General features: G+C 55.8%; 3 non-coding genes across 3 annotated transcripts; all 3 read left to right on the top strand.

Annotated features, from left to right (window-relative positions):
* Nucleotides 1–3,471: 3,471 nt before the first annotated feature.
* On the top strand, nt 3,472–3,583 carry TRNAL-CAA (transfer RNA leucine (anticodon CAA)). Its single transcript has 2 exons — nt 3,472–3,509; nt 3,538–3,583. It is a non-coding gene; the product is annotated as a tRNA-Leu (tRNA).
* Nucleotides 3,584–5,274: 1,691 nt separating this feature from the next.
* TRNAL-CAA (transfer RNA leucine (anticodon CAA)) lies at nt 5,275–5,386 on the top strand. Its single transcript has 2 exons — nt 5,275–5,312; nt 5,341–5,386. It is a non-coding gene; the product is annotated as a tRNA-Leu (tRNA).
* Nucleotides 5,387–7,077: 1,691 nt separating this feature from the next.
* Nucleotides 7,078–7,189, top strand: TRNAL-CAA (transfer RNA leucine (anticodon CAA)). The gene is made up of 2 exons: nt 7,078–7,115; nt 7,144–7,189. It is a non-coding gene; the product is annotated as a tRNA-Leu (tRNA).
* The last annotated feature ends 311 nt before the right edge of the window (nt 7,190–7,500 follow it).

The raw sequence follows: 7,500 nt of genomic DNA, 5'->3' as shown, positions 1-7,500 counted from the left end.
ACATTTCAGAGTGTAAGGCTTGCGGAAAACCTCGTGGGGGCCCCCGAATGCAGCGCCCGGCAAGCCTCCCTGTTCTCTTCTGCTGCCTTGCAACTGAAGCTGTCTGCCAGAGACGCCGGAGGCACACCTGCCCTTAAACCCCCACTGGCCCACGGCTGCAAAACCTGCATTTTCTAGTGGCTGGCTTGGTGGCATATGTCACTGAGCCCAGTCTACTCAGGAAGTGAAAAAAGTCCCCTTCACAGTTGGAGAAAGTGCTCTCCTGCCACCTGTCGGTCGTTGAAGGCACCACACCTCAGCAAAATAAAAATAAAAAAACAGACATGCTCAGTTCGGGGGATGTAAAGGTATTTACATAGCAAGAACAGAGAGGCTGTTGGGAGATGACAGAAACCATGCTGCCCCAGAGTTCTCTTCTGAAATTCGCAGGAATCCAGAGGTTGGAGCGGGCTGAGGGAGTGCGCCTTCTTGCCTCTGTCGGCTTTCAAGACACATCCTTCTGCTGGGAAGCTGCCCACCCTGAGCAGCACAGGTTTGCGCTCTAGGCCGGTCGGCCACATATATCTCGCCTGATCGAGCCCGATCGAGCGGCAGCAGATGGCCTTTGGCCAGCGAAGGCTGCCGCTCTTCTTCTTGTTTCTCTGCTTGAGAGGCAGCTCAGTCCTCTGCGCTTGCGCCAGGGGCAGGCCACGTGACACGCAGGGGTCAGGCCGTGGAGCGACTGGGGCATGGCGCCAAGTGAGGTAAGCAGACCACCCCCTCCCCCTCACTGTTCTCTGCATGCCGTGGCTCGTTGGTCTAGGGGTATGATTCTCGCTTAGGGTGCGGAAGGTCCCGGGTTCAAATCCCGGACGAGCCCTTTTTTTTGAAGCGCCAGAACAAAAAACACAGAGTCCCCAATTCCCCCCCAAAAATAGTTTGTGCGTGACCGTATCTGGTTCGATGCCCGTCGCCAATGGTTGGCTGCTTTTAAGCCCATGGCCCAAGAGGCAGTGTTTGAAATTCCCCCTCCTTTGTAATGATGCGCTGGCGGCGAGCTGATGTATAAAGGTTTGGACATGCCTTCTGGGTGGGGACTGCCATGGCTCGTGCCACTGTTGCATCCAGCTTGGTCTTTTGTATGTGTCTGCAGCCTGTGTGTGAGGTGCTGTGAGTGCTGCCATGTAGGTCCGGCGCAGGCTTGCGCCAAACTTTCACGTTGGTGTGTGCCACCTGGCAGGTACCAGCGGGCCCCATGAGACATCAGTGCCACAAAGCCTTTCAACTGAAAGCTGTCCCAGCACACTAGAGCGCAGCCTACCAGAGCTGTTTCTGTAGTGTAGTGGTTATCACATTCGCCTAACACGCGAAAGGTCCCCGCTTCGAGACCGGGCAGAAACATGGTGCTGGTTTCTTTTTATTTCCACAATGTCAATCGGACACATTTGACCGCATGCAGGTTTCGACAGGTATGGACAGGCCGGCACTACGCCATGAGTGATCTGAGGCCAGCCCTTATTTGCACCCTGCAAACTGTCCACTGGCTCCATCAGTGGGCGTTTCCTGCCATCCCTGGGTCCTTAAGTGAGTGTTTGGGTACTTTTGATGCAGAGATCGGGGCATGAAAACCGGCGCTGGCACCTGGCGACATTGGGTACTGAAGAATCTTTCCCAATCCTGCCCATAGCTGTCAGGGTGGCTCAGTGGTCTAAGGCGCCAGACTCAAGAGGCGCAGCTCTTCCCTGCATCTGGGTGTTCTGGTCTCCGATTGGAGGCGTGGGTTCAAATCCCACTCCTGACAAGCCGGGCTCATTTTTTTGAGCACATTTCAGAGTGTAAGGCTTGCGGAAAACCTCGTGGGGGCCCCCGAATGCAGCGCCCGGCAAGCCTCCCTGTTCTCTTCTGCTGCCTTGCAACTGGAGCTGTCTGCCAGAGACGCCGGAGGCACACCTGCCCTTAAACCCCCACTGGCCCACGGCTGCAAAACCTGCATTTTCTAGTGGCTGGCTTGGTGGCATATGTCACTGAGCCCAGTCTACTCAGGAAGTGAAAAAAGTCCCCTTCACAGTTGGAGAAAGTGCTCTCCTGCCACCTGTCGGTCGTTGAAGGCACCACACCTCAGCAAAATAAAAATAAAAAAACAGACATGCTCAGTTCGGGGGATGTAAAGGTATTTACATAGCAAGAACAGAGAGGCTGTTGGGAGATGACAGAAGCCATGCTGCCCCAGAGTTCTCTTCTGAAATTCGCAGGAATCCAGAGGTTGGAGCGGGCTGAGGGAGTGCGCCTTCTTGCCTCTGTCGGCTTTCAAGACACATCCTCCTGCTGGGAAGCTGCCCACCCTGAGCAGCACAGGTTTGCGCTCTAGGCCGGTCGGCCACATATATCTCGCCTGATCGAGCCCGATCGAGCGGCAGCAGATGGCCTTTGGCCAGCGAAGGCTGCCGCTCTTCTTCTTGTTTCTCTGCTTGAGAGGCAGCTCAGTCCTCTGCGCTTGCGCCAGGGGCAGGCCACGTGACACGCAGGGGTCAGGCCGTGGAGCGACTGGGGCATGGCGCCAAGTGAGGTAAGCAGACCACCCCCTCCCCCTCACTGTTCTCTGCATGCCGTGGCTCGTTGGTCTAGGGGTATGATTCTCGCTTAGGGTGCGGAAGGTCCCGGGTTCAAATCCCGGACGAGCCCTTTTTTTTGGAGCGCCGAAAACAAAAAACACAGAGTCCCCAATTCCCCCCCAAAAATAGTTTGTGCGTGACCGTATCTGGTTCGATGCCCGTCGCCAATGGTTGGCTGCTTTTAAGCCCATGGCCCAAGAGGCAGTGTTTGAAATTCCCCCTCCTTTGTAATGATGCGCTGGCGGCGAGCTGATGTATAAAGGTTTGGACATGCCTTCTGGGTGGGGACTGCCATGGCTCGCGCCACTGTTGCATCCAGCTTGGTCTTTTGTATGTGTCTGCAGCCTGTGTGTGAGGTGCTGTGAGTGCTGCCATGTAGGTCCGGTGCAGGCTTGCGCCAAACTTTCACGTTGGTGTGTGCCACCTGGCAGGTACCAGCGGGCCCCATGAGACATCAGTGCCACAAAGCCTTTCAACTGAAAGCTGTCCCAGCACACTAGAGCGCAGCCTACCAGAGCTGTTTCTGTAGTGTAGTGGTTATCACATTCGCCTAACACGCGAAAGGTCCCCGCTTCGAGACCGGGCAGAAACATGGTGCTGGTTTCTTTTTATTTCCACAATGTCAATCGGACACATTTGACCGCATGCAGGTTTCGACAGGTATGGACAGGCCGGCACTACGCCATGAGTGATCTGAGGCCAGCCCTTATTTGCACCCTGCAAACTGTCCACTGGCTCCATCAGTGGGCGTTTCCTGCCATCCCTGGGTCCTTAAGTGAGTGTTTGGGTACTTTTGATGCAGAGATCGGGGCATGAAAACCGGCGCTGGCACCTGGCGACATTGGGTACTGAAGAATCTTTCCCAATCCTGCCCATAGCTGTCAGGGTGGCCGAGTGGTCTAAGGCGCCAGACTCAAGAGGCGCAGCTCTTCCCTGCATCTGGGTGTTCTGGTCTCCGATTGGAGGCGTGGGTTCAAATCCCACTCCTGACAAGCCGGGCTCATTTTTTTGAGCACATTTCAGAGTGTAAGGCTTGCGGAAAACCTCGTGGGGGCCCCCGAATGCAGCGCCCGGCAAGCCTCCCTGTTCTCTTCTGCTGCCTTGCAACTGGAGCTGTCTGCCAGAGACGCCGGAGGCACACCTGCCCTTAAACCCCCACTGGCCCACGGCTGCAAAACCTGCATTTTCTAGTGGCTGGCTTGGTGGCATATGTCACTGAGCCCAGTCTACTCAGGAAGTGAAAAAAGTCCCCTTCACAGTTGGAGAAAGTGCTCTCCTGCCACCTGTCGGTCGTTGAAGGCACCACACCTCAGCAAAATAAAAATAAAAAAACAGACATGCTCAGTTCGGGGGATGTAAAGGTATTTACATAGCAAGAACAGAGAGGCTGTTGGGAGATGACAGAAACCATGCTGCCCCAGAGTTCTCTTCTGAAATTCGCAGGAATCCAGAGGTTGGAGCGGGCTGAGGGAGTGCGCCTTCTTGCCTCTGTCGGCTTTCAAGACACATCCTCCTGCTGGGAAGCTGCCCACCCTGAGCAGCACAGGTTTGCGCTCTAGGCCGGTCGGCCACATATATCTCGCCTGATCGAGCCCGATCGAGCGGCAGCAGATGGCCTTTGGCCAGCGAAGGCTGCCGCTCTTCTTCTTGTTTCTCTGCTTGAGAGGCAGCTCAGTCCTCTGCGCTTGCGCCAGGGGCAGGCCACGTGACACGCAGGGGTCAGGCCGTGGAGCGACTGGGGCATGGCGCCAAGTGAGGTAAGCAGACCACCCCCTCCCCCTCACTGTTCTCTGCATGCCGTGGCTCGTTGGTCTAGGGGTATGATTCTCGCTTAGGGTGCGGAAGGTCCAGGGTTCAAATCCCGGACGAGCCCTTTTTTTTGAAGCGCCGAAAACAAAAAACACAGAGTCCCCAATTCCCCCCCAAAAATAGTTTGTGCGTGACCGTATCTGGTTCGATGCCCGTCGCCAATGGTTGGCTGCTTTTAAGCCCATGGCCCAAGAGGCAGTGTTTGAAATTCCCCCTCCTTTGTAATGATGCGCTGGCGGCGAGCTGATGTATAAAGGTTTGGACATGCCTTCTGGGTGGGGACTGCCATGGCTCGCGCCACTGTTGCATCCAGCTTGGTCTTTTGTATGTGTCTGCAGCCTGTGTGTGAGGTGCTGTGAGTGCTGCCATGTAGGTCCGGCGCAGGCTTGCGCCAAACTTTCACGTTGGTGTGTGCCACCTGGCAGGTACCAGCGGGCCCCATGAGACATCAGTGCCACAAAGCCTTTCAACTGAAAGCTGTCCCAGCACACTAGAGCGCAGCCTACCAGAGCTGTTTCTGTAGTGTAGTGGTTATCACATTCGCCTAACACGCGAAAGGTCCCCGCTTCGAGACCGGGCAGAAACATGGTGCTGGTTTCTTTTTATTTCCACAATGTCAATCGGACACATTTGACCGCATGCAGGTTTCGACAGGTATGGACAGGCCGGCACTACGCCATGAGTGATCTGAGGCCAGCCCTTATTTGCACCCTGCAAACTGTCCACTGGCTCCATCAGTGGGCGTTTCCTGCCATCCCTGGGTCCTTAAGTGAGTGTTTGGGTACTTTTGATGCAGAGATCGGGGCATGAAAACCGGCGCTGGCACCTGGCGACATTGGGTACTGAAGAATCTTTCCCAATCCTGCCCATAGCTGTCAGGGTGGCCGAGTGGTCTAAGGCGCCAGACTCAAGAGGCGCAGCTCTTCCCTGCATCTGGGTGTTCTGGTCTCCGATTGGAGGCGTGGGTTCAAATCCCACTCCTGACAAGCCGGGCTCATTTTTTTGAGCACATTTCAGAGTGTAAGGCTTGCGGAAAACCTCGTGGGGGCCCCCGAATGCAGCGCCCGGCAAGCCTCCCTGTTCTCTTCTGCTGCCTTGCAACTGGAGCTGTCTGCCAGAGACGCCGGAGGCACACCTGCCCTTAAACCCCCACTGGCCCACGGCTGCAAAACCTGCATTTTCTAGTGGCTGGCTTGGTGGCATATGTCACTGAGCCCAGTCTACTCAGGAAGTGAAAAAAGTCCCCTTCACAGTTGGAGAAAGTGCTCTCCTGCCACCTGTCGGTCGTTGAAGGCACCACACCTCAGCAAAATAAAAATAAAAAAACAGACATGCTCAGTTCGGGGGATGTAAAGGTATTTACATAGCAAGAACAGAGAGGCTGTTGGGAGATGACAGAAGCCATGCTGCCCCAGAGTTCTCTTCTGAAATTCGCAGGAATCCAGAGGTTGGAGCGGGCTGAGGGAGTGCGCCTTCTTGCCTCTGTCGGCTTTCAAGACACATCCTCCTGCTGGGAAGCTGCCCACCCTGAGCAGCACAGGTTTGCGCTCTAGGCCGGTCGGCCACATATATCTCGCCTGATCGAGCCCGATCGAGCGGCAGCAGATGGCCTTTGGCCAGCGAAGGCTGCCGCTCTTCTTCTTGTTTCTCTGCTTGAGAGGCAGCTCAGTCCTCTGCGCTTGCGCCAGGGGCAGGCCACGTGACACGCAGGGGTCAGGCCGTGGAGCGACTGGGGCATGGCGCCAAGTGAGGTAAGCAGACCACCCCCTCCCCCTCACTGTTCTCTGCATGCCGTGGCTCGTTGGTCTAGGGGTATGATTCTCGCTTAGGGTGCGGAAGGTCCCGGGTTCAAATCCCGGACGAGCCCTTTTTTTTGGAGCGCCGAAAACAAAAAACACAGAGTCCCCAATTCCCCCCCAAAAATAGTTTGTGCGTGACCGTATCTGGTTCGATGCCCGTCGCCAATGGTTGGCTGCTTTTAAGCCCATGGCCCAAGAGGCAGTGTTTGAAATTCCCCCTCCTTTGTAATGATGCGCTGGCGGCGAGCTGATGTATAAAGGTTTGGACATGCCTTCTGGGTGGGGACTGCCATGGCTCGCGCCACTGTTGCATCCAGCTTGGTCTTTTGTATGTGTCTGCAGCCTGTGTGTGAGGTGCTGTGAGTGCTGCCATGTAGGTCCGGCGCAGGCTTGCGCCAAACTTTCACGTTGGTGTGTGCCACCTGGCAGGTACCAGCGGGCCCCATGAGACATCAGTGCCACAAAGCCTTTCAACTGAAAGCTGTCCCAGCACACTAGAGCGCAGCCTACCAGAGCTGTTTCTGTAGTGTAGTGGTTATCACATTCGCCTAACACGCGAAAGGTCCCCGCTTCGAGACCGGGCAGAAACATGGTGCTGGTTTCTTTTTATTTCCACAATGTCAATCGGACACATTTGACCGCATGCAGGTTTCGACAGGTATGGACAGGCCGGCACTACGCCATGAGTGATCTGAGGCCAGCCCTTATTTGCACCCTGCAAACTGTCCACTGGCTCCATCAGTGGGCGTTTCCTGCCATCCCTGGGTCCTTAAGTGAGTGTTTGGGTACTTTTGATGCAGAGATCGGGGCATGAAAACCGGCGCTGGCACCTGGCGACATTGGGTACTGAAGAATCTTTCCCAATCCTGCCCATAGCTGTCAGGGTGGCCGAGTGGTCTAAGGCGCCAGACTCAAGAGGCGCAGCTCTTCCCTGCATCTGGGTGTTCTGGTCTCCGATTGGAGGCGTGGGTTCAAATCCCACTCCTGACAAGCCGGGCTCATTTTTTTGAGCACATTTCAGAGTGTAAGGCTTGCGGAAAACCTCGTGGGGGCCCCCGAATGCAGCGCCCGGCAAGCCTCCCTGTTCTCTTCTGCTGCCTTGCAACTGGAGCTGTCTGCCAGAGACGCCGGAGGCACACCTGCCCTTAAACCCCCACTGGCCCACGGCTGCAAAACCTGCATTTTCTAGTGGCTGGCTTGGTGGCATATGTCACTGAGCCCAGTCTACTCAGGAAATGAAAAAAGTCCCCTTCACAGTTGGAGAAAGTGCTCTCCTGCCACCTGTCGGTCGTTGAAGGCAC

This window comes from Ambystoma mexicanum, chromosome 2q, assembly GCF_040938575.1.
Source record: "Ambystoma mexicanum isolate Mex_15411 chromosome 2q, UKY_AmexF1_1, whole genome shotgun sequence".
NCBI lineage: Eukaryota > Metazoa > Chordata > Amphibia > Caudata > Ambystomatidae > Ambystoma > Ambystoma mexicanum.
Note: the sequence above shows the minus strand (reverse complement) of the source record. Positions and strands in the feature narration are given on the sequence as shown.